The 26,047-nt window shown below is 43.2% G+C and overlaps 1 protein-coding gene across 4 annotated transcripts in view; it reads left to right on the top strand.

The window, feature by feature from the left end:
- Positions 1-26,047, top strand: part of NIBAN2 (niban apoptosis regulator 2) — a 75,800-nt gene that overhangs the window by 5,430 nt on the left and 44,323 nt on the right. The window lies entirely within an intron of this gene.

Raw genomic sequence — 26,047 nt, 5'->3', positions numbered from 1 at the left:
ATGTATAACAGGTGTCTGTGTATATTATAAAGAAGGTGAATCATTGAGGAACACCTTAATTTTGTGGTACAATAATTTTTCAGCTTTAAAAGTGTTCTCTGGTTAGAAGAAGTTATCACCTAGCCACAGAATCATTGTTAACTTATTAGTCTGTGGAGGTCTGACCACTGGGACCTATACTGATTTCCCCAGACAACTTTTCTACCCGTTAGGCTGATTTTACACTTGCCGTGCTTTTTTGCGGCCAGTTTCTCGGATCGCCGTTTTTCCCTGTTATAACAAATAGCAGGGAAAAAAAACGGCGATACGCAAATACGGTGTACTGCAAAAACAAGCTAACATTGTTTTTGTGGTACCATTGAAATGCATTGCGGCCGAAAATACAGCCCTCACGGCCATACGGAGCAAGGCCCTCCTACTAATTTTTGCAGCTCGTTTTTGCGGCCCCATAGAAATACATTGGGGCTGCAAAAACGGCCAGCAAAAACACGGCAAGTGTAAAACCAGCCTTAGAATGGAGCGGCAGTGCGTGTGCCCGCCTTGTGCTCCATTCATTACCTATAGGGCTGTCATATAAAGCCAAGTTCAGCGATCAGCAGCCCAATAGGGAATGAATGAAGTTGCTATCAATCATACTCAAAAGTTCCCCATTCTACCGATCAATGCTGATCCCAGCAGTCAGACCCCTCCTGACCGATAATATAACATATTTTTACTGGACAACCCCTCGAAAAGAGAGCTTGCATTGGGTAAATCGGCCATCCATTAAAACACGAGGGATCTGCACAGTTTATCAACCATCTTGTACATGACAAAAGTAGATATCAATTGGCTGTATCCAGCAGGAAAATGTAACTTAAATTTGGTTCCTCACCAGATTTAACACAAACTGCTGACATTAATATCAGGTGAGGAAACTTTCACAACGGATTATACATCCAATCGGACATGGATTTTTCAAAGCAGAAATAATCTCACTCACACCTAATTACTCAGTCACTGCCTATCAGCTGAGGATTTGTCACACTGTGACGGTCTTCGGTAAGGATGGGGGCTTCACACTGTCACTGGAACCTTAACTATCCCTGTCCCAGGGGTACTCTTGAAGGTAGAGAGACCTGAGTCTCTGACCTTAGGGTACCGTTACACTTAGGCTAGTTTCACACTTGCGTTTATGAGCGCAGCGACGGCCTGCGCACGGCCGCCGCTAAGCCCCGTCCCCACCGGCGCATGACGCTGCATGCGCCCTGCGTCCCCTATCTTTATCACAGGGGGCGCAGGCCGTGCGCAGTATGCGTTTGGCGGCGCATGCGTCCTTTTGACGGTGCGCCGACCTGCGCCAAACGCAACCTGCTGCAGTTTGGTTGCGTCGGCGCACCGTCAAAAAGGCGCATGCGCCGCCAAACGCATACTGCGCACGGCCTGCGCCCCCTGTGATAAAGATAGGGGACGCAGGGCGCATGCAGCGTCATGCGCCGGTGGGCGGAGCTACCGGCGGGGGCGCGGCAGGGGCGGGGCTTAGCGGCGGCCGTGCGCTCATAAACGCTAGTGTGAAACTAGCCTTAGCGATGCACCAGCGATCCCGACAACGATATGCATCGCTAAGTGGTTGCTAGTCAGCTTCCACACAGGCAGATCTCACCAGCGACATAGCAGGGGTCGGGGGTCGCTACTTACCTGTCAGACGCGGCGATCCTGACGCCCTCCCGCCTGCGTCCACGCGTCGCTCATCGGCGCCACAGGAAGCTGACGACGAGAAATGGTCCAGGGCGTTCTCGCGCGACCAGCGGGGGAGCCGGTCAGAGGTAAGTATCACATGTAGCGATATCGCTAGCAATATCGCTGCTACATCACAAAATCAGTGATGTTACAGCGATATTGCTAGCGATATCGCAATGTGTAACGGGCCCTTAAGTTCACCAGCATCATCAGGTCTAAGCGATCTATCTAGTAATATATGCAGGATGTATTGTGAAATCTGGTGACAGATCAGTTCAGGTGAAGCATTTTTTTTCCCCCATGTTCCATTACTAATGCACTTTGAACCTCGTGGGTAACTATTGCAGATAACGTATGCTACCAACCAATTAATTTGTACCACAAAATTTTTCTGAAATCTGATTGGCCCTAAAAAACAACTTTGTCTCTTTCTATGTTTTTGCAAGAAGTTCTTAAGAGTATAGATAATGGTGAGTTTTAGTGCTGGAAACATATGCAGTTTTTGATCAAAAGCCAGGAGTAGATACAAAAGGAATGGGAAAAATATCTTGCTGGATCCATGTCTTGATAACAATCCAAAAGTGACCAAGAGCTGCTGCTGGGTTTGTGGAAAATCCCTATGTAGCACAAGCAGACTTGCTGCATAATATACCCTTATGTATTACAAAATCTCCTCCTTTTTTTCCCCCTCCAAATCCAACCTAAGTGTATGTGCAGACATGACACATGCAGCAGATTTTTATGGAGGAGAAATGTTATCTCAAGACCATATCAGCAGTGTTGTGGATGACGTTTCTTGAAGTCGCACCTTCATGCTGCAGATTTGAAATCCGATTGAAGCAGAAAAAAATAAAATAAAATAAATGCGTTTTTTCTTTTGGTTTTGGAAAAATGTTGGAAAAAAAACTTTGCAATTTCAAAGCATGTGACAACAACCTTGAAGAGTACCTATCCTGAATCTGGAGATGTCCATTTTATTTAGTGAAATTCGGGACCCCCCAGCCCTTTGGGTTGGTAACATCTCAGTAAAGATTGCGGCAGCGCTCAGGTAGTGTAAAGAGCCAGATTTCTCTCTTTCGCATTGTGAGGCGTTGCTCCTTTTTTTTTCCGCCACGTTAGAAAATCACAGAATTTTTTATTCATTGTGTAAATGCTGCCTAATCTGAAATACATTTTCAGATTTTTATGAGAGGGGGGATTAATAAATCCTACACTGGGAATGACAGGATCACTTTCTTACGACTGTGGGTATGAGGTTTGTGATCTATGACCTGTCTAACACAAGAAATGCTATTACAGCTACGCTGCTCCAGGAAGGTTGAGGGAGGTCATTTAGTGGCTTATTTCAGTTTTACCGTTGCCATTTTCTTCCCTGCGCAGTAAGCGCTTTCTTTGGCTGCGCGGAATAATAGGTTGGTTTGTGGTGTAATGATGCCTGACATTGGAGAACAAGGCTCGTCTTGTGAACTTGGAGACTTTGAAACAAATCTTGGGATGGGAAGATTGTGTCGTAATTACCTGCTGCCGTTTCCCACATGGGAACCTATTAAAATCAGCGGGGTTTTGATGGTTTGTGTCATCCACCTACAGGAGATATTTAGTGACGAATGTAATCATTGCTGTTCAAGGAAAGGAGTAGGTGAGCACACTGGAGCAAAGCTTGGAAAGAAAGGAAGTGCTAATGATGTGTGTGTGTGTGTGTGTGTGTGTATATACAGTTGTACAGTATAATGTCATTCATATGGAAATTTCAGGAGGGAGAGCTGTTCCGCTATCAAACAAAGAAAAAAATCACCCATAGATTCCAATGGGATGGATGGTTTATTTAAAATTTTGCTAAAAAGACACCAAAGCCTGCTCATGTATATGCACTAGTGATAAGCTAACGTGCTCGGATAAGGCGTTGTCTGAGCATGCTCGTGTGTTAGTGTCGAACAGCCGCAAGACATGCAGGCGCTGGGACTCGACCGTATTAGTCGAGCAAACCGAAGACACTCAGCACATGAGCATGTCCAGATAACACCTAATCTGAGCTTGTAAACTCATCACTAGTATGCAGTTTAAAGGGGTTGTCCAGGACATTGATATTGATGGCCTATGATAGGTTAACATCCATACCAGATCAGTGTGTGTATGGGGAGGGGTCTTAGGGCCCCGTCACACATAGCGACTCACCAGCGATCCCGACAACGATATCAACGTGTCAGGATCGCTGTTGAGTCGCTACATGATCGCTGGTGAGCTGTCACACAGACAGCTTCACCAGCGATCAGCACCAGTGACGCCGAGCGCGCGGCGTTGCTGTGTACGTTAGTTACCAGCGCGCTGATGCAGGGAGCTGGTAACTAAGGTACACATCAGGTTTCTAAGGGACGTGCGTCACCCTGCGTTTACCTTAGTTACCAGCTGATCGCTGGTCTCCCGCCTGTCACACGCAGCGATGCGTGGTGGCCAGCGGGAGACCAGCAACCAAAAAAATGTCCAGGGCTTTCCTACAGCGATCAGCGATACCCGGCAGGGGGGCCGGTCGCTGATCGCTGTCACACAAAGCGATATCGCTGGAGAGATCGCTGATGCGTCACAAAAATTCTGACTCGGCAGCGATCTCGCTAGCGAGATCGCTATGTGTGACGGGGCTCTTGCACACTATATGAGAACTGATCTTCTTTGGTTGAAACAACGGATCAGTGGGAGTTTTCTAATGTCACACCCCCACTGCTCTGATATTGGTGACCTATACTAAGGATACGCAATCAGTATCCCAGTGCTGGAGGATGAAAGGAGACACAAATCCATAAATTTCAATCCAACATGTTGAGCAAGAAGATGCAAAAACCCCATGGAGCAGATGCTAATTAATCCATATTAGGGGGAAAAATTCAAACTCCAGATACGAAATCCAACTAGTTCCCTGGATCAACATCCCATCACAGAATCTACCCATAACCTGTGATATTACATTACGGTAGAAGCCCGTGCGTAATGCGCGTAGGGGTGAGGGAGGACACGCTACACTGTGCCACCTATGTTCCATAAGTTTTAAGGTAATATCATAGTTGTCCCATGTCGAATACTTATATCGGAATTACGCTGGCTATTTAGACAAGTGCTTTTTATTTTCATGGCGTGATATTTCATTATATATAGCTATGGGTATAGTGATTGATTCCTTATGATAATGGATACCGCTTTGAAAGTGATATGTATTTGGTCCCTTTATATTAGGGAAAATGTGGCACATGAATGAAGTTTTTACAGACATTGTTCTTTAATAATTATATTTATTTAAGTTATAAGATATTTATGCTGCATAATTTGGTATATTCATACTATATAAAATAGATTATAGTGGCAATACATAAATTAGTGTTTTGTCGTGTCTTCTACTGGGCATTTCTGTTTATGTATGAAAATATTGTAATAATAAAATTTAATATTTTTTGTAATATTGCTGGATCTCTTAATTTTCAGGTACCTTTTGGGTGTTATTCCGAATAAGGATTTAATTCATGTATCAAGAAAGGCATCCAGGCCTCCTTGAGTTTCTTTAGTGAATTGACCATTACAACATCATGTGGCAAAGAGTTTTAAGTCTCACTGCTCTTACTGTAAAGAATCCATAGTCTCACTGACGTAAAGTAAAGATTTGCAGCCTGTGATGAATAAATCTTCCTTTCTCTAGACATAGAGGGAGAGCCCTTATCATTGATAATTGATATCCATTTCTAAAGGTATGTGCACAGTACATCTTTTTCAGGTGGGTGAGAACCAAAACCTGCCTTAAAAGCCCTTAGAAAACACCCAAAAGATTGCTGTGCATATGGTCAGTATGAGCGTATTTTAACTGCTTCAGGTTTTCAAAGATGACAAGTGGATAGAAGAAGTGACCTGCGCATTTTTCAGGCATCTTCCCCTCTGAAGACACGCAACACTCTGAAACCGGCAGCTGCCAAAAATGTTGAAAAAGCACTTTGAATCAACTAAAACACTAAAGGAAAAGAGTAGTGTCTTCCTCTTAAAAAAAACTCATTGAGATTACCAGCCTGGAAAACATGTTATGTGCCCATAGCCTTAGGTGAGAATACCTCATAAGGCCAAATTGATAAGGATTTTCTCAGTAGAATTGTTAAAAATCCTCTCCATTCCCCATAATGGAGGGATTAATTGTGTACTTCTCTATTACTGTGCATCATTGCAGACTAAGGAACGCCATGCTTGCAAGCCCTGTTCGTAGCTCTGGATCTGGCCACTTTCAATGCTCCTCCGGACCACTGATGCTTCAGAGGAAAAGCTGCCTCATATAGCAGCTTTGGAAAGTGCACAGTGAACGGTCAGTCACAAGGATCGCACCCCTCCTTTGACTGTTTTTCACCCATCAGTCCATAATTTCGCTTTGTGTCTTTTACCAGTATGGAAACAGGATCTACCACAGGCAGAATCTATATGCTGTGTGAACATTAAAGATAAGTCCTGCTTTCATTCACATGGCTGATCAAAAGCCATCTTTTATGTACCCGTGCTTACTTTAATAGCAGGTAGTAGATTCATTGAAGATCATTCTCTCTAGGATTGTTCAGAGGTTTATATTGGGGTTTTGTTTTGCAAACACTTCTCGTCTTTCATCAACTTTCAGATCACCAGTCGTTATTCTTATTTTTCACGTGCGGCACGTAAAGACAAATTCTATAGTCTGCCCTTGCTGAACTATGTTTCCCAGCATGCTTCCGTCTATATCTGGAGAAATAGCGCTGGTCTCTCAGTCTGGGACCAAAGGGAGCACATGGAGTAAGCTGAATATGTAAACTGGTGCATTGGTAACCAGCTGATCACATATTGCGACATAACTTCAACCATATGGAAAATCTGCATCAGGGCCACCAACTATCATAGGGTTAAAGCTTTTCTCATAGAGGGAAAGGGACTTCTTGTGGCCCCTAAGGTTCTGAGCCCTGATGCAATTGCAACCCTACTATAGTAATGCACAAGGAAAGACTAGAAGCAATGGGATGAAACTGAATGGGAAGAGACACAGATTAGATATTAGAAAAAACTTTTTGACAGTTAGAGTGATCAATGAGTGGAACAGGCTGCCACGAGAAGTGGTGAGTTCTCCTTCAATGGAAGTCTTCAAACAGAGGCTGGACAGACATCTGACTGGGATGATTTAGAGAATCCTGCTTTGAGCAGGGGGTTGGACCAGATGGCCCAGGAGGTCCCTTCCAACTCTACGATTCTATGATTCCATGATTCTATGATTCTATGAACTGTTTGTGGCCACACTGAGCCCGACAGAGTCTTTATCTGTGGATGTACCAGAGGGGATACGTTGCATTGATTGCCACCAACCAGTAGACCCCACGTTAGGGCAGTATTGGCATTTGACATAGCATTTTTCTACATTAGCGCATCCATTTTGATATCTTTTATGCTTTATTATTTCTATGTATGAACAGATTCCTTACATTTGACTGTTGCCTGAAATGACTTTTTCCATTACATATGGTTAGATCATTATGTGGCACAACACGGTTGAGCAATCACGGTCATTGTCGTTACCATTCTGACCGACAAGTCATTCCGGGTTTTCCGGACAGTGGCGAATGCTAATAATACAGCGTTTTTATATACCTTTTGTCTCCAGAAGATACTGAAAGTTATGCCAAGTGACTGCACGATTATGATCCCTGAATATACCCTGGTGTATGTCTATTAGAATTCGGGCTTATTCAAGAGGTGGAAGCATGTAAGAGTACCACGTAGTCAGTAAGAGATTTGCGAGGAGGGAAGAAGGGGGGAAGGAGCCAGACATTTCCATGGGTTAGGGCAGGATGCAGAGGACGGAAATTCCAGGGTATGGATGGGGAGGGGGAGGTGGCTTTATTCGTGCAGACTAAAATCAGATCTTGGGATCCCCCAGCTCTTTTACCCCTTATTTCTCGATCAAGAGGAGGGTTGTATAGCGGAGGTTCGGTCTTTCACTGTTAGGATGTCTAGGATTGTCACAATTACAGAAAAACTTTCTTATGCCATGTTAACAAGTTTTGTAAATAAAGTAAAACAAAAAAATGGACACATTAAAGCAGTACAGCAGTGTCTTTGCCACCTGTCAGAATCCCTAACGTGAATCTGCACCTCCTTGTCTGAGCAGCTATGTTGATTGGTTCGATTTTCATTTACTGTAAATGGATGCAAGGTTTTTTGTTTTTTTTTTATAATGTTTGTCTGCATGTAATATAGTGCAGTCAATAAAGGGAATCTGGCACCTAGTGCAGTGGCAAAGACCCTGATTGCAGCCCTGGTTCACTTATTGGGTTGATCCATTATTTGCTGCAGCTCTGCTAATCTTCTCATCTTCTCAGTGTTGATCTTTGCATAACCTACACGTACCACTAAATGGCAGCCTTCTGTGTACATTGTACATAGGCAGAAAACTGCCAATCAGTGGTGAGCAAGAGGATAGACTGGGCCCATGCATATGAAGGACTACCTGGCAGCCGGATTACTAGTCCTCTAATGAAGATCTCCTGCTGATAAAACGGTGATTTTATCAAAACTGCAGCAAGTAAGTGACACATCGCTGGAATCAGGGACTCTCTCTCTACATTATGCTGCTTTCAGATTAGGTGGCAAAAACTTGGTGACCGTCTCTTCCAGGGCTTATGCATCTTATGCATTAAGAGCTGTATGATTTTGCAGGTGGATACACATTAACTTACAAAGCTACACAGCCGTTTACAACTAAATTGGAAACCCAGACAAACTGCATGCCGCCATAGTTCTTGAGACATCTCTGATTCGTTGTTTACTTTTTAGTCCTTCTGATTTCAGCGTCAATCCATATACAATCCTTAAGCCAAATTCCATAGGGGTTTTGCAATCGGCTCACAAACAGTTTCACTTCTGCTACGTCAGAATGAATCTGTCAGCAGGTTTTTGCTATGTAATCTGAGAATAGCATGATGTAGGGACAGATACATCACTGGAATCAGGTTATCGCACACTGGACTGCTTGGTACGTTTTTTGATAACATCCCTGTTTTCTCCGCTGCAGATCTACCAGTTCTATAAATGCTGAGCTCTGTATAACCCCGCCCGCACCATTGATTGGCAGATTTCTACCCATTTAAACAGCTGCCAATCAGTGGTGTGGGCAGGGTTATAAAGAGCTCATGAATATGGAGGACTACATGGAATGAAACTACTAGTCCTGTAGTGATAATCTCCTGCTGATGAAGCACTGATTTTATTGAAACAACACAAAGCCTACTAAGTGACTTATCGCGGGAATTAGTCTTTGCCCCCTACGTCATGCTGCTCTAAAATTAAATAGCAAAAACCTACTGGAGTTCTGAATACACCAAGTAAATGCACAGAAGAAGAGTATATTTATACAGCGATACAATAGGAAGCCAAATAATTCGGAATATCGCATAATAAAGCCTTCTCTTCCCCACAATGATGCTTTACAGTTTTACTACCGTCTAATACTACAACTGCAGCAGTAAGTTGATAAGAAGGTTGTAAAGTGTGTCACAAGTTAGATTATTTTCGCACCTGAATTCGCCTTTCACTTTGCTCATTTACACCGAGCGATTATCAGCACAATGAGATATTACCGAAAATGGCCATGTAAAATGAATGCAGGGCAAAACCCATAATGTAACCCTATACACTAGATTCTTCTCTGCACACACAAGTCCTTAAGATAAGATCTGTTGGATATGCTTTTTGCATTGGTCAAACTTATTAACCCTTTCAAGAATAGGTTGTAGTTTTGTTTTTTTTTAACTATTGTTTCATACAACTCAAATCCTACATTCTAGCATTGCTTGGTTGGTTAGTAATCAAAGTGTCGCCACTGTTCCTATGGGAACAATGTCGGGCTGAAACAAAGGGACAAGTTAACCGCTCGCTTCCTTTCATGTCCTAAGTTTGTTTTGATGGAGAACAACATTTACCGTTATATTCCAAAATTAGGATTCTTTTTTTCTTTAAGTTTGAAGCTTCTCCTTCATCCATAATGCAGAGTACAATAATTATGGACGCAGTCATTGTGGAAGAGGTGAAAAAATACCCAAGCATAGAAACTGTCTTTTTTTTTTTTTTTTTTTTTTTTTCTTCTATTTTTACAGTGCACGACATGTATATGTACTATAAATTATGGTGCATGTTATTTAAGCAGGGTCTGGACACATCATTGCTATATGTAGAGACTGTATAACGGTGCACGGGCCATTCGGCACTCCTTCTACCACCATATGCTTCCTCTTTCATGCAGTCACCTAGGTTAAAGATTCACTTTCTTGCTCAAGCCATGTATCTTATGTACCCTGGCAGATGTTGGTGCCTTCCCTGGCACTTACCACCTTCTCTACTAAGCATCTGACAATATGGATTAGTAATAAGACAGTATGTTCATAAGGGCTTAAAGGGAATCTGTCACCGGATTTTTGCTACCCCATTTGAAAGCAGCATGATATAGGGGCAGATCTCCTAATTCCAGTAATGTGTCACTTACTGGCCAGTTGGTTTTTATAACATGTTTTCTCTGCTGCAGATCTAGCAAATCTCTGAATGCTGAGCTCTATATATCTCTGCCCACATCACAGATTGGCAGATTATTGCCTCTTCATAGTGTATGCAGGTAATACAGCTGACATTCAGTGGTGGGGTGGGGTACGACTACCTAGTAGCAGGTTTACTAGCCCCTCTTGTGATTACTCTCCTGCTGAGAATACTGTTTGTTTTTTAATCAAAACTACAGCAAGTAGCCTTGTAAGTGACACATTGCTGGAATCTGGTTCCCTGTCACTATATTATGCTGCTGTCGGATTATATAGCAAAAACCTGCTGACATATTCCCTTTATGGAATTCATCCATTTAATCTTACTTTCTCATAAAAATATAAGAGATGCGGGTAACATGGCGTCTGTGCAATGCTTGTCTAGTATCTGCAGGTATTTTGCGTTGGACAAGTGCAAGTAGCCAACAGACACCACGTCAGCAGCGCCTCTCTGTGCCAAAGTGAGAGCTGCTGGATAAACCCTTCATGAGGATGTTTTCACCTCAGAATTTGCCATAGTTAAGGTCTGTGAAGGCGTCCTCTCATCAGAAACCATCACTTTCGAAATGTGGCTGTGGCACCACAAGAAAAGGGCTAATTTTTCCAGAGAGACAACAGCCAGCGGAGACATTTCCTTTGCAGGTGAATAGAAATCATTAACACAAAGATGGCTCCAAAACAAGACCCATTCCTACAATTCAACTCCATTCTGGCTCATAGCTGGGTGCCCAGCAGATGGTGTTTATTATTTTATGGGCTGTTCTATGTTAGGAAAATATTAAATCTCTGTGTGGCCGGATTACCATAAATTAACTCCTTATGGGAATGATTATAAGGAAAGCGTTTTCTAAACTTAACTCTCAATTAGTGAGAGTGTCACCCTGTGTAGGAAGACAGGGGTGGAAGAGAGTGTGTCGCCCTGCGTAGGGGTGGAAGGGGAAGAAGATCGGATTTTAAAGATCACTTGGATATGACATGCAGGGCGTAAAGTGTTGGCTTGGTTACACTAGAAAGTAACCACCCTGGAATGGGTCACAATGATATACTCAGTGGGGGGTCCAGCCCTCTCCTTGATTTGGACCCCTATGGATCATACATTGAAGTCTGGGAAACCTCTTTGAAGGGGGGTATCTGATCATTTTGGGTTTGGCTGCCAGATATTTTCATCTGGAACGATTGTCTTGTATCTATAACTGACAGGTACCGTACGTTGCCAAACTGTCAGCAAGCAGAGTATACACTCTCCTGTCACTCCCAAGATGTGCCGCCACTCACCAGTGAGGCAATAACCTTGAGTCTCTCCCCCAGTGGTATATTTCTATACATTCCTGCACAGACGACATACATAAAGTCTAAGACTGTACTGAGGACATCCACTCCTTACTCTTGTGTTTGTGGCAACTAAATTCCAGAGCACCACGCTGTCTGATGAAATGTCAGCGCAGACAATGAACATTAACTGTCACATATCCGCGTGTGACATTACTGAAGTGACTATCTTATTCCTTTTTGCTTTATTCTTTTTTTTTTTTTTCTAAATTGGCTGTGTTTTTTTTTTTCTTCTCCTTTTGCCCATGACTGTGTAATTTTTCTTGATCCATATCTTTTGGGTATCTGCGGTGGATGTGATATGTGTAAGCAGCTACACCCATGTGTTTCGTGCGCCGTGCCTACTAGATATACACGCCGGCATTCATAACCTGCACACAGAAGCTCCTGTATTATGCACGCAGATCCCTGCCAGCGAAGAGGTTAAACTGCAGAGCCAGTGTTTGGTGTAAACTGGTTCTGTTTGTTTTGTGAGTCTTTCAGATATTTGGAGGAGGTGGCAATGTTCTGGGTCTGTCACAGGTTCCCTTGTACATGGCGTCACAATGACACCTCTGTTGCACCGAGCGGATCGCTGTTTGTGTATGTTTCGATTCAGACATTTTGGGGAGTGGTGGAAATATTTAGTAATATTTGAGACTTTTTTGTGTTTTTTTTTTTTTTTTTATCTTTTTTCTCTCCTGGATCTGAAGGTGGAGTTCAGGGAGCCAGTTGTTGTGATTTTGTTGACTGGTAACAAAAAAAAGATAATGGGAGATTTGTATGGGAAAATTGGTGGACCGTATATAAAGTCATCTGTGCTGGAGCCTCTGTGCATGACGCGATGTTTAGATCTACCCGGGTATAGTGGCACTGGGACGTCTGTCCTTGACGCCATTCTCAATGTGAGCGATAATCTGCAGCAGAGAAGTCACGTCTCTCAGTAACCCCATAACCTTTCTTGCATGATATCATTCTTTTTCATTGTTGGCTTCTGGCCAGCGCCCTTTGAATAAAACAAATCTATGTCTCATCCGTTAAGCAATGTGGATTAGCACTGAATTTGTGGCGTATTCATTCAAGCCAGAAACGGGGTTGTTCAGTTTCGGCGACATCTGATTAAAGAATCGCCTTTGTTTTTATTTCACAAAACAATATTACGCATGAAAATAAGAACTTGTAATATATCTTATTAGAGAAATCTTTTTTCTCCTACTGAATAGATGATTTATTTTCAAAACTCTCAATTCAAAGGTGAAATCTGTATTCAGTGAATATAGAATTTCCCATTACTGAGACTGAAGCTAAGGGCTCATCAGTACCGCCCAGGAAGATGGAAGCTGTGACACGTGTACATGGTGATGAGAACAAGTCGGCTCCAGATGAGTACAAGAAAGTATTCATGGATATTTTAACTTACTAGATAACCCCTTGAATCCATTAACGCTTCTCTGACCAGCGCCACTGGAGGTTATACTGTTTCTTCCTCTCGACTAAGACTAATATTGAAATCTCTGCAGCCAGTCGATGGCCACTGATTGACTGCAGTGGTCACGGGAAACGTTGATCCCAGCAGACTGTCAGTGGACACTGCACTGAGTACTGAAGAGCAGTACAGCAGGTTAAGATTGACTTTTATGTAACCTCCTTGAGCACATTAATAAAGGCACTTTTTTTTTTTTTTTTTTTTTCAGATGGTAGGCATGGGCACCACGATGTGGTTAATCCTTGTAAAACTCTCTTCCGTGCAATCCTCAGTAGGGAGACCAGTTATATTGCAGACTCTGGAGTTGTCCCCCTCAGGGTAGAGATGGTCTCCTGGCTGCTCGTACCATATGGACTGTAACCCAGGTTAGCTTGGTTGGGATTGCCTCATTCCTGAGAGATGGAAGGAAATGCTCCTTGCAATTTCATCCAGCTTTGCTCATTACTTGCCTTGTTCCAAGGAAAACCTATGGATCCACACCCAGCGCACGGAGCTGCCCAGGCGGGAACATGCAATCAAAAATGGTGAATCCGGAGCTCGAAAAAGCAAAGATTTATTATTCAAAAATTTTTATTGAATGCATATTAAAAAAAAAAAATTCTAGTGTGCAGATGGCCAGAACTAACATTAGCTGCGTGTAGCATAGACGATACTACGCTTTCAGCTTGAAGCCTTAATAATGGAACTAATGTTAGTTCTGGCCATCTGCACACTAGAATTTTTTTTTAATATGCATTCAATAAAGTTTTTTGAAATTTTAAAATAAGTATTTGCTTTTTCGAGCGCCAGATTCACCATTTTTGAGTCCAATAAAATGGTATAGAGAAGAAACTGATCAGAATGATATAAAGGTTTATGGTAAAAGATTGCGGAAGGATACAAGTCCAGTAGGTGGCCCCAAAATAGACTCAATCACCGAGTAGGGCCACCCACTAGACTCCTACATACAAACGCCAGGGATTTCAATGAATAAAATACAATTTATATTATGTTTCAGTACAAATGTCTATTATTCTGATCAGCATCTCGTCTTCAGATCAGATACAGTTTTCAACATGTCAGGTTCCCTTTAAAGAGGGAACTAGAGGTCAAAGTTGGAAATAAAGTTTGCAAGAGTTAGGGCGACTTTAAAGAATGCAATCCAATTAATGTCCATTGCATTCGGCAATAAATAGAATAAATTACCCATGGCAATTGACGATACCCCACTGCCATGGGTACTGTGTGTAAGGGAGAGTCAGTATAGATGGCGGGTGGCCAAATCTGAGTTTGGGTATCTTTTTAGTAAAGTAAGACCCTTTCCCCAAATTTCCTATTGTAAAGAAAAGGTCAGAAGAATTTGCAACACTATAGTCTTGCGTTCTGTGGCCAAAATACAAAGTCATTGTCTCTCCAGTTTCTGTGCTTATTCCCATGTTTATTGAAATCCGATTTGCTTCTTGCAGCCCAGCCTTGTCGCGCTGCTCCTATTGGCTCCTGTACTTGCTAAATCATCAATTTTCTTGAACATTTCGTCAGATTAATGTTAATTATACACAGCTGTACGCCATAAACTAAATGGCAAACGCTCGGTGACCTTGTAAGTAGATAGTGTTCACAGCTTGGTGTAATAATAAGCCTTTTATTTGCTGCACTCACTGGTAGTCTTATAGTGAAAAACATAACTGTTCCCCCACTCTAGAGCTCGGCTATAGCTGCGTTCACATCTAATGTCTTTGTCAGACAGGAAAAATACCATTGGGTGCCACGCTACCTTTCATGTGGAAATGGTGGACACCTCTGTGGACTCTAGTATCAGTCAATGGTGTTAGCGGCGTGAGTGAAACAAGCAGTATTCTGTGGCTTTCCTTATGCCACTACGCAACTCTGCACATTGTGATTGCCTGCAGAACTGTGAATGCAGCTCTGGAGTATATTATAGGTTATAACTCAATATTGAGGGAATGTGGGTGATGCAATTACCGGACTAGTGAAGTAGGTTATACAGTAGCTGTACATTGAGAGAGTGAAAATACTGGGTAGAGAGAGAAGGGAACTTTCTGAATACTGGGTAGAGAGAGAAGGGAACTTTCTGAATACTGGGTAGAGAGAGAAGGGAACTTTCTGAATGCCGAACATTGTCACAAATTATGTCCGTATTGGGCAGGTCTATTCTCTTCTTAGGAGTTGTGCAAGAAAGAGTTTTCACTTGACTTGGAACTGATGTTGCCAACCCCTTTAGAGACTTACTGGCTTTGGAAACCCTCCTGGAGATCCCGGTGGCATTTTTTGTGGCAGCATTACATTTTTCATATAAGATACTGACATCTTTCAAGCAGAAGCCTATTGAAGAACAGACCGGTAACTTATTTTAAGCTGCTTCACAGCTTTCGAAGCCTGAAGCAGTTAAAGGAAGTGAAAAAGGACGGGAGATGTCCACAGCAACATTGTTTTGACATTGCTGTGCATATGTTCATTATTTTTGGCATTTTTTTACCGCTTTTTCAAGCAGGTTCCAGGTGGAATCCACCAGAAAAATACTGTGTGCGCACAAAATTAGGTAAGGAAATCTATAAAAATTTGTACAATACGCTTCATCCTCATGTAGGGGACTACGTCAGGTAGGTGATTTGAAGAATTAAATAACATTCTCCCTCCTGTAGATTTACTTGTACCATTTAGGGGCTAAAATCTGCCCTTTTTTTAGTAGGGGTATATTGATATTCAAAGATGGATATACCTGTTAAGTTGGAACGCAAATTATAGACTTTTGTAAGAATGCTGCATTACATAAGAATATTAATTTCAGCAGTTCTGTAATACATCCTCGTAGGCTGCGATCATGAGGAATTTGCTATTATTGACCCTTTTGTTAAACTAATTAATATTTTTCAACAGGTCGGGTGTTTAGTGCCCACGGATTGCTGTAACTAACCTCAGGCAGGGGCCACAGTTACCTTATGGGCCGGATTCATTATTGCATATGATTTTTTATTTTTTTTTGCCTGTTTTTCTTCACACTTGAACCTTTTTAAAAGTCTGTTAAATGTGGCCAGCCTTTTTTTTTATGTCCATTGCAGGTGAGAATTGGGGTTTCCAGATGTTTTCGACTGATTAATCAATTGTGACTTTTTCAACACTACAAGATTTTGGAGCAAATTTACTCTGGTACCTCTATGTATGACTGAAATGTGCAACTTTTTCCACATAAAGGTTGCAAACAATGTTAGCAAAAATAATTTGAAAAGCATTTTTTTTTTGTTGTGCAAAATTCATAAATTGCATACACCATTTTGAAAAATTCAAAAAAGTAAAGTGAAAAGCCTATATAAATGATTGCGGCCTGTAGGCGAGAGGGCTGCATTGCAGTTGGAATTAGGGTGTGGAGCCCTCTACAAGGTAGGGGATTTTTAGGAAGATCTGGTACCTGGGAATCGCAGGTCATCTAAAAATCACAAGAATAAATCTAGCTGTAGGAAGCAGGATTATATCAGAAATTACTCTGAGAACACAGATCGGAGCAGTTTTCTCATTGTGATTTCAGAGAGGCAGAGTAAGTTTTCTCCCCAGGGTCTGGGCGTGTACAGTAATTGAGGGCTGTCGTCATTTAATGAGCAGGCGTGTGGTTGGGTATTGGCACAGAATGTGCTTTTCATCTCTCCTTGACAGGAATGAGGGTGGAGAACTGATCTTGGCTCAATATATATTTGTTTTCAGCCAGCCAGGTCTGGTCGGGCAAGATTCTTGTGCTGCATCTGGGCAACCATTCCGATAGGTGCCAGTCCTGCAGGACAGCAGAGGCTCCAAATTTCCTGGATGCACATTATTAGTAGTGATGAGCGAGCGTGCTTGGAGAATTTGTTGTCCGAGCACGCTCGAGTCCTAATTGAGTATTTTCGGCGTGTTCGGAAAAAAAATGCTCAAGTAGCCGCTGCTGTTCGACAGCCGCAACACATTCAGGGATTGCCTAGCAAACAGGAAATCTTTGCATGTGTTGCAGCTGTCGAACAGCGGCGGCTACTTGAGCATTTTTTTTCCGAACACGCCGAAAATACTCAATTAGGACACGAGCGTGCTCAGATAACACTTTACCAAACGCGCTCGCTCATCACTAATTATTAGCAATTAAAGAGTAACCATTTTAATATCTCAGCAATAGGAAAATTTGTCTTCACTGAATGCAGATTTTACTAATTTTGCCCATGAATAATCAATGATCAGAGGAGAAAGAAGCAGATTTCTCTGATAAGATATATTACTAATTACAATTATTGATTTAGGAAATAAAATGAACTCTTTTTAACTTGTCTAACAGGTGAGGAAAAACTACTTCACCTATGTGGACGGCATTGGCCATTACGTTATCAATGACTTGTGTAAGAGAACATGGCAAGAGTATGAGATGTCCAGGCCGCCATATGTACTAGTCTTCAGCTTTCCATTGAGAGACCAGATCTGTCAGTCATCAACCTATTTTTGCAATTATATGCAGGATCAAATGAGCACGGTTGATGGATTACTAGAAAAACTACAGGTTGCCATGACCTAGCAAGTCAGATGTTGGCTACAGGCAGCTTGGGTGGATCCCTCCACCTTTGGGAATGTGAAGATGACTTGGCCTTGGTACTTTAGACATGATGGCTACAATATGAGTGTGCATCCCAGTAACTTCCATAGGGCCTCATTAGCATTTTAGGGGTTCCCAAGCCCCTAGATTGGAATATTTGAAGGTATCTGCAGCAATGTAATGTAATTTTGGAAGCGTAGTGAAAGGGTTACAGTCTTAAATGCTGTAGTAAACAATTACAACGGGTCTGGACCTGTAACAAAAGCCTGTGGCAAGTTCTTCTCTTTTAATAGTGACAGTCGGAAGACGCATCACAATAGAGTTCTCTCACCGTGACAAGGACGTTCCTCGGTATTTGTTATAGCATGTGTGATGTGCTCGGCTTCCAGCCGTCTATTCTGTCTCCTCTCATGCTTGAGTTCTAACCTGTAGTCTCTGGAACATAAAAGCCAGGACTCCATAGTGATAATATGTGCTAGTAGATCGCTGATAGCATTACTCTGGGGGCGATTGCAAATTGCAAAAATTATCAGGATTCGTGTTACCGGGTACGCTCCTTGCTCTAGGTGCCAAAGTATCAATAGTGTCAACATCGGTGTAAAAAAAACAATCACTAAGGCGTATCGGTATGTAACTATTGGCTCTACCTGGAGCTGATCAATTTGATTCTGTCGTCCAGTTGTTGATGGCAGTTGGTTTTTACGTCTGCCCTCCCAGCATCCTGAGCACTTCTGGCGATTATTAGGCCCAACACAATGTCATGTTGCCGCTGGGCAGAGCCCAGGATGCCGGACCGAGGTTGCAGAAGTGAAGATCGGCTGCTGTGGAGAACCCGACTGGATGATGGATAAGTGCAGTGTTGAAAATCGTCTGCTTTTCATCCATACGGAATCTGTATTGTCATCAGTATAGCATCTGTTTTAATACATCAGCATTTGTTAAAATCTATCAGACCAAATACTGTTTCCCTAAGTTAAAAAAAAATTGCAATGTATCTGTAAAAATCAGGTACTATATGGTTGTTCCGCATGGGATTCAGTTTTTGTTCTTGCCCGTTCAGACTTGAATGGGGGTGAGTACCATCCAAAATACAGAAGAGGCTGATGCTCGATGCAAAATTTTTTTTTTTTTTCCACCTGCATATTGACCGTGAATACAAAATCGCTTATCTGAACAGCCCAATTGAAACACATTGGTTTATAGTATTGTTCGTGTGATTTCAGTTTATCTTCACGGACAGCAATTGGACCAAAAATACAGAAGTGTGAAGTGAACCTTGAGGGCTTGTGCACACGACCGATATTCTCTGACGAATGCAATCCGTGGTTTTCACGGATCTCACTCTTGCCCATTCTGTGGGGTTGTGCATATGTCCCAATTTATTTATTTATTTTTTTAGTCGAACTGGAAAAAATTGGCAACGTGTCCAGTTTTGATCTAAGTGGATTTAAATTGGCAATGCAAGTCTATGTTGAGTCGGAACCGTCATCGGATCGTTTTTCTCAGCTGTGAAGAAAAGTCCTAAGGGTGAGATAAGGAGGTGGTCCGTGACCACACAGTTATGTTTGCCTATAATGTGGTCATTGGCCATCTCAGTGGGCAGAGTTGCATCTGCACCGTCTGCTCTCATGAAGGGCATGTGCACACAGGACCTATGTGCTGCTTATTTCCCACAATGACAATGCCTGCACCACATCGTGTGACTTTAACTATGGAAACGAGGTGACGTCTGCGGTCAAAAACCGCAGTATGAATTGATATACGGCGGATGACAAATGCAATGACCTCTCGGATTGATATTGATCTAATTTCAAGTAGACAGGCTCTGGCTCGTTCAGTCTCCCGTTCCGCTTGCTCACTTAATATTTTTCTTGGGAACGTTGTCTGTGTTTTTAATTTCCTTATATGTGTTTGCATTGGCGTGACTGTTTGTTTAGTGCATCCGAGTAATTTATTGTATTATACTGATCTGTACATTGGGTAAAGAATGTCAGGATGTAAAAGACAACACAAGAAATCACGTGTCTGCTAGTTCAGAAAAGACCAGGGGCTTTACTTATAGGGAATCTGTCAGCAGGTTTGTACTATGTAATCTGACAGCATCATGATGTAGGGACAGAGACCCTGATTCCAGCAATATATCACTTACTGGGTGCAGCAGGTGGGATAGAATCCCCATCTTCTCTGCTGTAGATGTAGCAGTGCACGGAATGCTGAGCTGTGCATAACCCCGCCCACACCCCTGATTGACAGCTTTCTGTGTATAATCCTACCCACACCTCTGATTGGTAGATCTCTAACTGCAGCTTTTTGTCACTAAACAGTGTATAATCAGTGCTGGGTGCGGGGATGGACCAGGAGGCACGAGACACCTAGTCCCATAGTGACATCCTGCTGCTAAAACACTGATTTTTATTGAAACTGCAAAAGACAGCCTAGTAAGGGACACATCCCTAGAATCAGAGTTTCTGCCTCTACATCATGCTACTCTCGGATTACGTAGTAACAACCTGTTGACAGATTCTCTTTAAAGGGATTGGAAGCCTGGAAATTGAGTTTTTAATCCTCATTTGTCAGTCTTTTTGCACACGTCTAAATCAGAGTGTACTATTGGAAATGTGGCAAAGGAAATAGAAGTGTTTACAATTGACTGCTGCTATCTTTGGTTGTGGGTGTATGCAGGTCCTATTAAATTAGGCTGTGATTCTGGAAACATTATCTATAGGATATACAAATGATTCCACCACTGAAATCCCCACCCATCACATAAATAGGATTCCCTGTGCCATCCAATTGAATGAAGCATTGGTTGCACATGTGCAGTGCTGCACTATTTTAAGTCTATAGGACTGGCGGAGATGGCCAAGCTGTACCAGTTGTCTTTCCTCAGACCACTTTTGGTAGATACTAACCATTACATACCACACAAAATTTGCTGTTTTGCATTTGCTCTGACCGAGCCACCTAGCCATCACAATTCGGCCCTTGTCAAATTTGCTCTGCTCTCTACTTCAAGAAGTGAAGGTAGAGGCCCAAGATGCAGCAGCTTATTCTTGTGAATGGGTGCTCTCAATCCAATTCGCACATTATGCAAAATTCAGATATTGGTCCACATTATGGGAACAAAAATGCACCAGAAAAGGAGGTTTGGCAGTGAAAATCCAGCTCATGTGAAATTTCATGACCCTTCAGAACAGAGATTGTTAGATTTCTGCCGCCGATTCTGTAGTCGCATTTTGCAAATCCGACATGTGTTAACAATATGGTTAATCAATGTAATATAGCAACTGTTACAAATAAATCGGCCGTGGGAGAATGGAGAATCTGTACTCGGCCTGAGCATATTTCATTAATCTTCATAGCAATGGTACAAATGTCTGACGTCTGCTGCCAGAAGCAAAACATTTTTTTTTTCTTGGCTTAGACGTGTAGATTTGCAATATGATCATATTTGTGTGATCCAGGGTACCCTGCTTAACCCTGAGACTCTTGTTTTGTCTCTGGGTTGGGAGATATCCTTTAATTCACTGGTATGCTAAGTGGGACCCTGGATTTGTGACCTAAGGCGGAAGCCCCTCAGCACCCGGCCTCTGACCGACACTGTGTAGTAGTCATCTGTGCACACCCAGGGCTTTTGAAGTGTTTGGAGGATGATTGACAGCGAGTGACTTTCTGTTGACTTCTATGACAGCTAACGTAACATTTTTGGAAAAAAAACAAAAATATAATATGTTTTTAACTAAGGCCTCTGTTTAAAAATGAAACGCATAGTAAACCTAAAAAATCTATAAAAAAAAATCTGATTCAATGACTTGTATTTTCAAAGTGTTTAAAGCAGCACGAAAAGTCACTTGTATAATGTTTATAGAAGCATCTCTATGTACTGCGACCACCTTGTTTTTCCGATTTCCCCTCCTATCTGCAGCGTGGTGCTCCCCCTCTATTGGCAGTTTCCAAGAAGAGAAACTAGCGCATCGCAATGCCACATGTGTTGTTGTTTTTTGTTTTTTTTGTTTGTTTTTTTCAATGGAGGCAGCAGATTCCACTTGACATCTCACATGCCACCCCCCCCCCCCCCAGAACGTCCAGACCCTTGCTCACTGGTGTATAACCTATGGCCCCTCGCTGTGCTGTCTGCCTTTACTAAGATGAGACTGAATGGCTGTTGGTAAAGAGTTCACTGTTATCAGTGATAATACTATAGGCTTGTTATCTGGGGTATGCCTCAGCTTCTTAAGGCCCAGTCACACATAGCAAGTTTTGTGACACATCAGCGATCTCACCAGCGAGATCGCTGTGTGTGACAGCGATCAGCGACCGGCCCCCCTGCCGGTATCGCTGATCGCTGCAGGAAAGCCCAGGACATTTCTTTGGTCGCTGGGCTCCCGCTGGCCAGCACGCATCGCTGCGTGTGACCAGCGGGAGCCCAGCGATCAGCTGGTAACTAATGTACACATCGGGTATCCAAGGGACGTGCGTCCCTTGGATACCCGATGTGTACATTAGTTACCAAGCGCGCTGATGCAGGCCTGGCGGGCAGGCTGTGACTTCTTCTCCCTCGGGTGTATAGCACCAGCCTGTGCTATACACCCCCACCCCTGGGAATGGACGCCTGCATCGGGCTGCACGGCTGGCCCCTGGGGGCCCCGGTTGTGCTGGTAGTTGCCATGGTACCAGGCGCAGCGGCGCAAACGGGCCTTTGAATTTCCCCCGGATCTTCTGGTTACGCCCCCTGCAGTGCGCGGAGGATTGTGGGAGGATCGTTCAGTTAGTTACCAAGCGCGCTGATGCAGGTACCTGCTAACTAACGTACATATCGGGTATCCAAGGGACGCACGTCCCTTGGATACCCGATGTGTACATTAGTTACCAGCTTCCTGCATCAGCGCGCTGGTAACTAACAGAACACAGCAATGCCGCGCGCTCGGCATCGCTGTGCTGATCGCTGGTGAAGCTGTCTGTTTGACAGCTCACCAGTGATCACATAGCGACTTACCAGCGATCCTGACACGTTGATATCGTTGTCGGGATCGCTGGTAAATCGTCATGTGTGATGGGGCCTTTAGTTCCAGTTAAGGGAACTCTTAAGGGCCTTTCACACATAGCAAGATCGCTAGCGATTATAAAGCGTCACCGATTTTGTGACACAACAGCAATATTGCCAGCGACCGGCCCCCCCGCTGGATATCGCTGATCGCATTGGAACGGCTTGGGCCATTTTTTCATTGTTGGCGTCCCGCTGGCGCCGACTAGTGACGCATGGACGCAGGCGGAAGTCGTCATCGCTGCGGTGTGACAGGTAAGAGCGACCGCCGACGGATCGCTTATCGCTGCTGCATCGCTGTGAGATCTGCCTGTGTGGCAGCTCACTAGGGATCATTTAGCGATGCACCAGCGATCTTGACCGGGTCGTATCGGTGTCGGGATCACTGTTGCTTCGCTAAATGTAACGGGACCCTTAATCCTGGCTTCAGCACAAGACATTATAGATAATTGAAGTTTACAGATTTTTGGGAACATTTTGGGAAAGACCCCTTTCTGTTCCCCATGACTGTGCCCAGTACTCAAGATCCATACAGACATGGTTGGTGGGAATAACATAGACCTGAAATGTATCCCCTCCAACAACTTTAAGATGAACTAGAATGGAGTTTGTGATCCCGGCCTCTCCCCAACATCCGTATCTGACCTCGCAAATGCTCTTCCTGATGAAGGGGCAAAAATTCCCATAGACGCCTCCAAAATGTTGTAGAAATCCTTCCCAGAAGAGCGGGAGCCGTTACACTCTGAGGTCAACTCCATATTAATGTCTATAGAGGTTTTAAAAGCTCCTGTAGATGTAATGTACTTCTACAAGGGGGCACATACTTCTGTTCTCTCCCCCAGTTTGTGATCTATACTATATGAACAAAAATTTAGGAATGTGGTGTCCCGGGCCTGCAGTCACTTTCTGTTGTATATTACTTCTATTGTCAAACATTGAGCAGTCCTGCGTTCTTTAGCTTCCTGCCCTGTTCTTGGTTTCCTGCCAGTGTCCTCTCTCCCTTTTCTTTGTCCTTCTTTAGAACGTGATGCATACTTTACCTGGTGTATTAATCTGGCCGATTATCGGCTGGTGGGTGGGGGTGAATACTGATCCAATAGTCCTATAAACTGTAGAGTTCTTGAAATATTTCTACACACTTGACCTTATCTGAAGTGACATTCACGTGTAAATATAATTTGTTCAGATAAGTACAATGCCCCCAACTTACCTGCAATGGTGGCCCCTGGAATCTGTCCTATACATATACAGTATGTCCTGTGTGCTAAAGTCAATGCCGGGTCAGATTAAAAAAACGAACACTTGATAAATGAGTCACATGGAGAGCGGCATGACATGGTTCTTACACAGACGATTGATTAAGGAGAATTTCCATTTAAAGTGAGCCACAACTGAAAACCACTATGGTCGCTATTTCCGTTACCAGAGGGGTTGTCACCAGAGAAACTGACCATCCTCTGGGCACTTTAATATTAACCTTGTTCGTTATCACTATTCAGGTTCATTCAGACGTAGGTGATTTTTCTCATATGCAAAAAACAGACCAATTTTCATCAGTGTTTGGTCAGTGTTCGTTTTTGCCGTCCATTTCATTAGCTTTTCTTTTATGTAAACAAATGGAGGTTTCTCAAGCTTATCCATTCAGTCTTTCAAAAAAACGGCAAACAGATGGCATCCGATTATCCAATTTTTTCGCATGGACCGTATTGCCGAGTTTGATCTGTGACTTGGATCAAAATTTGATGTGTGTCTGAATTTAGGTTCAGAACAATTTAGTAAGCAAAAATGTAAATGGAATATAATGGGTATAAGTTCTGTCCGGGAAAAATTGATGCCGGAATGAGCTTTTGGGCTACATTGGAAAATATTGCCATTCTCGGATGTGACTGGTTAGGGAACAGCTCTTGTCCACGTTGCGGATGGGTTCAGGATTGGTGTGCTATTTAACTTGCCTGGTTCAAATTATTTTTCTATGTGGAAAATCTTTGCGTGCTTTAGTACTTTGACTTTCTTTGGTCGATTGTGCACAACGATATGCAGGTTATCAACCGAAAATACGCTAGGCTGAAAAGAGTGCACTTGTGCATTCTGCGATTGGCTGAACGTGCGTGTTTATTTCAATAAGGTGTAAGGATGAGCTGCTGCCACGCGCTTCTGACAACTGCTGGTACACTGAATTTCACCATACCGGATCCTTGGAAAAGACGCAGTTGTCAGACGTTCCAAGTAGCTCAGTCAACCATTGTAGATTGATCACTCGTTCCGCCGACCACCATTTCTCCCGATCTTCCCACTACACGTGAATGTTGTTCAGCCTAGCGTGCATATTTTTTCAATGAGGAGAGAAAGCTGCTGCCAGACATATTTAGTTGGATAATAAAAGGATTGGGTGTTTAGATTAAGTGAAGAGTCGGGACCTCCTTGTTAGTGATGAGCGAATGTGTTTGGATAAGTCGTTATCTGAGCATGCTTGGGTGCTAACAGAGTGTCTTTGGCGTGCTCAAATGTTTGCGTCTCTGCGGCTGTTCGACAGCTGCAACACATGCAGGGATGGTCTAACCAACAGGAAATACATGCATGTGTTACGACTGTCGAACAGCCATGAGACATGCACCCGCGGGGACTTGAACATTTTATTCGAGCACGCTGAAGACACTCTGATAACACCTTATCTAAGCACGCTCGCTCATCACTACCCCTTATACACATCAGGTGCTCAGCCTATCCTGCTGAATAAGGTGGACTCAGCTGACTATAATCTAATATGTGTTGGAGAACTTGAGGCCGGGTTTAGTATTGGACTTGTGGATTATTTTCTCAGCATTTTTTGCTGTGACCCATACTCTGACCCTTCCAGCACAAGGTTACATTCCTGGCATGTTTGCTCCTTCTTTTCACTACAACCTGTACCTGTCTGTTCGCCTCCCGTCACTGTGAGACTACAGAAATGAGGTCCGCTCCCCTTACTTTACATTTACATGCTAGGATACATCCATAATGCAAAGTGCTGCTTGGGAAGGGGATCCATACTTATTTCCCTGAGCAGACATCACTGTAGTCCTGATTCTGGTATGAGAATGTAGGATCGGGCATGACGAAGTCTACTCTCGGGGGGGGGGGGGGGGGGGGGAAAGCCAGATTAGTGGAGGGTCCCACATATACATGACAATATTTGTTGAATTGTTTTGGTGATTTTAAATTACCTTCAAATGTAAACAGGAGATGGAAAAGGAATGATATGCTAGTAAAACACTATAAACATGTGGCTGAGCGCCCCGAGATCGCAGGCCCAGACATGTGGCACCCTTATAAAATGGCAATGAATAAACACGGATTGCAGTGGGCACACCTGTAGTCAAAATAATAATGAATGCCCTGAC

The sequence above is a fragment of the Dendrobates tinctorius genome, unplaced genomic scaffold (genome assembly GCF_039654945.1).
Source record: "Dendrobates tinctorius isolate UK_male_01 unplaced genomic scaffold, ASM3965494v1 ptg000120l, whole genome shotgun sequence".
NCBI classification, from domain to species: Eukaryota; Metazoa; Chordata; class Amphibia; order Anura; family Dendrobatidae; genus Dendrobates; species Dendrobates tinctorius.
The sequence above is the reverse complement of the archived record's forward strand: the minus strand, read 5'-3'. Positions and strand labels throughout refer to the sequence as shown.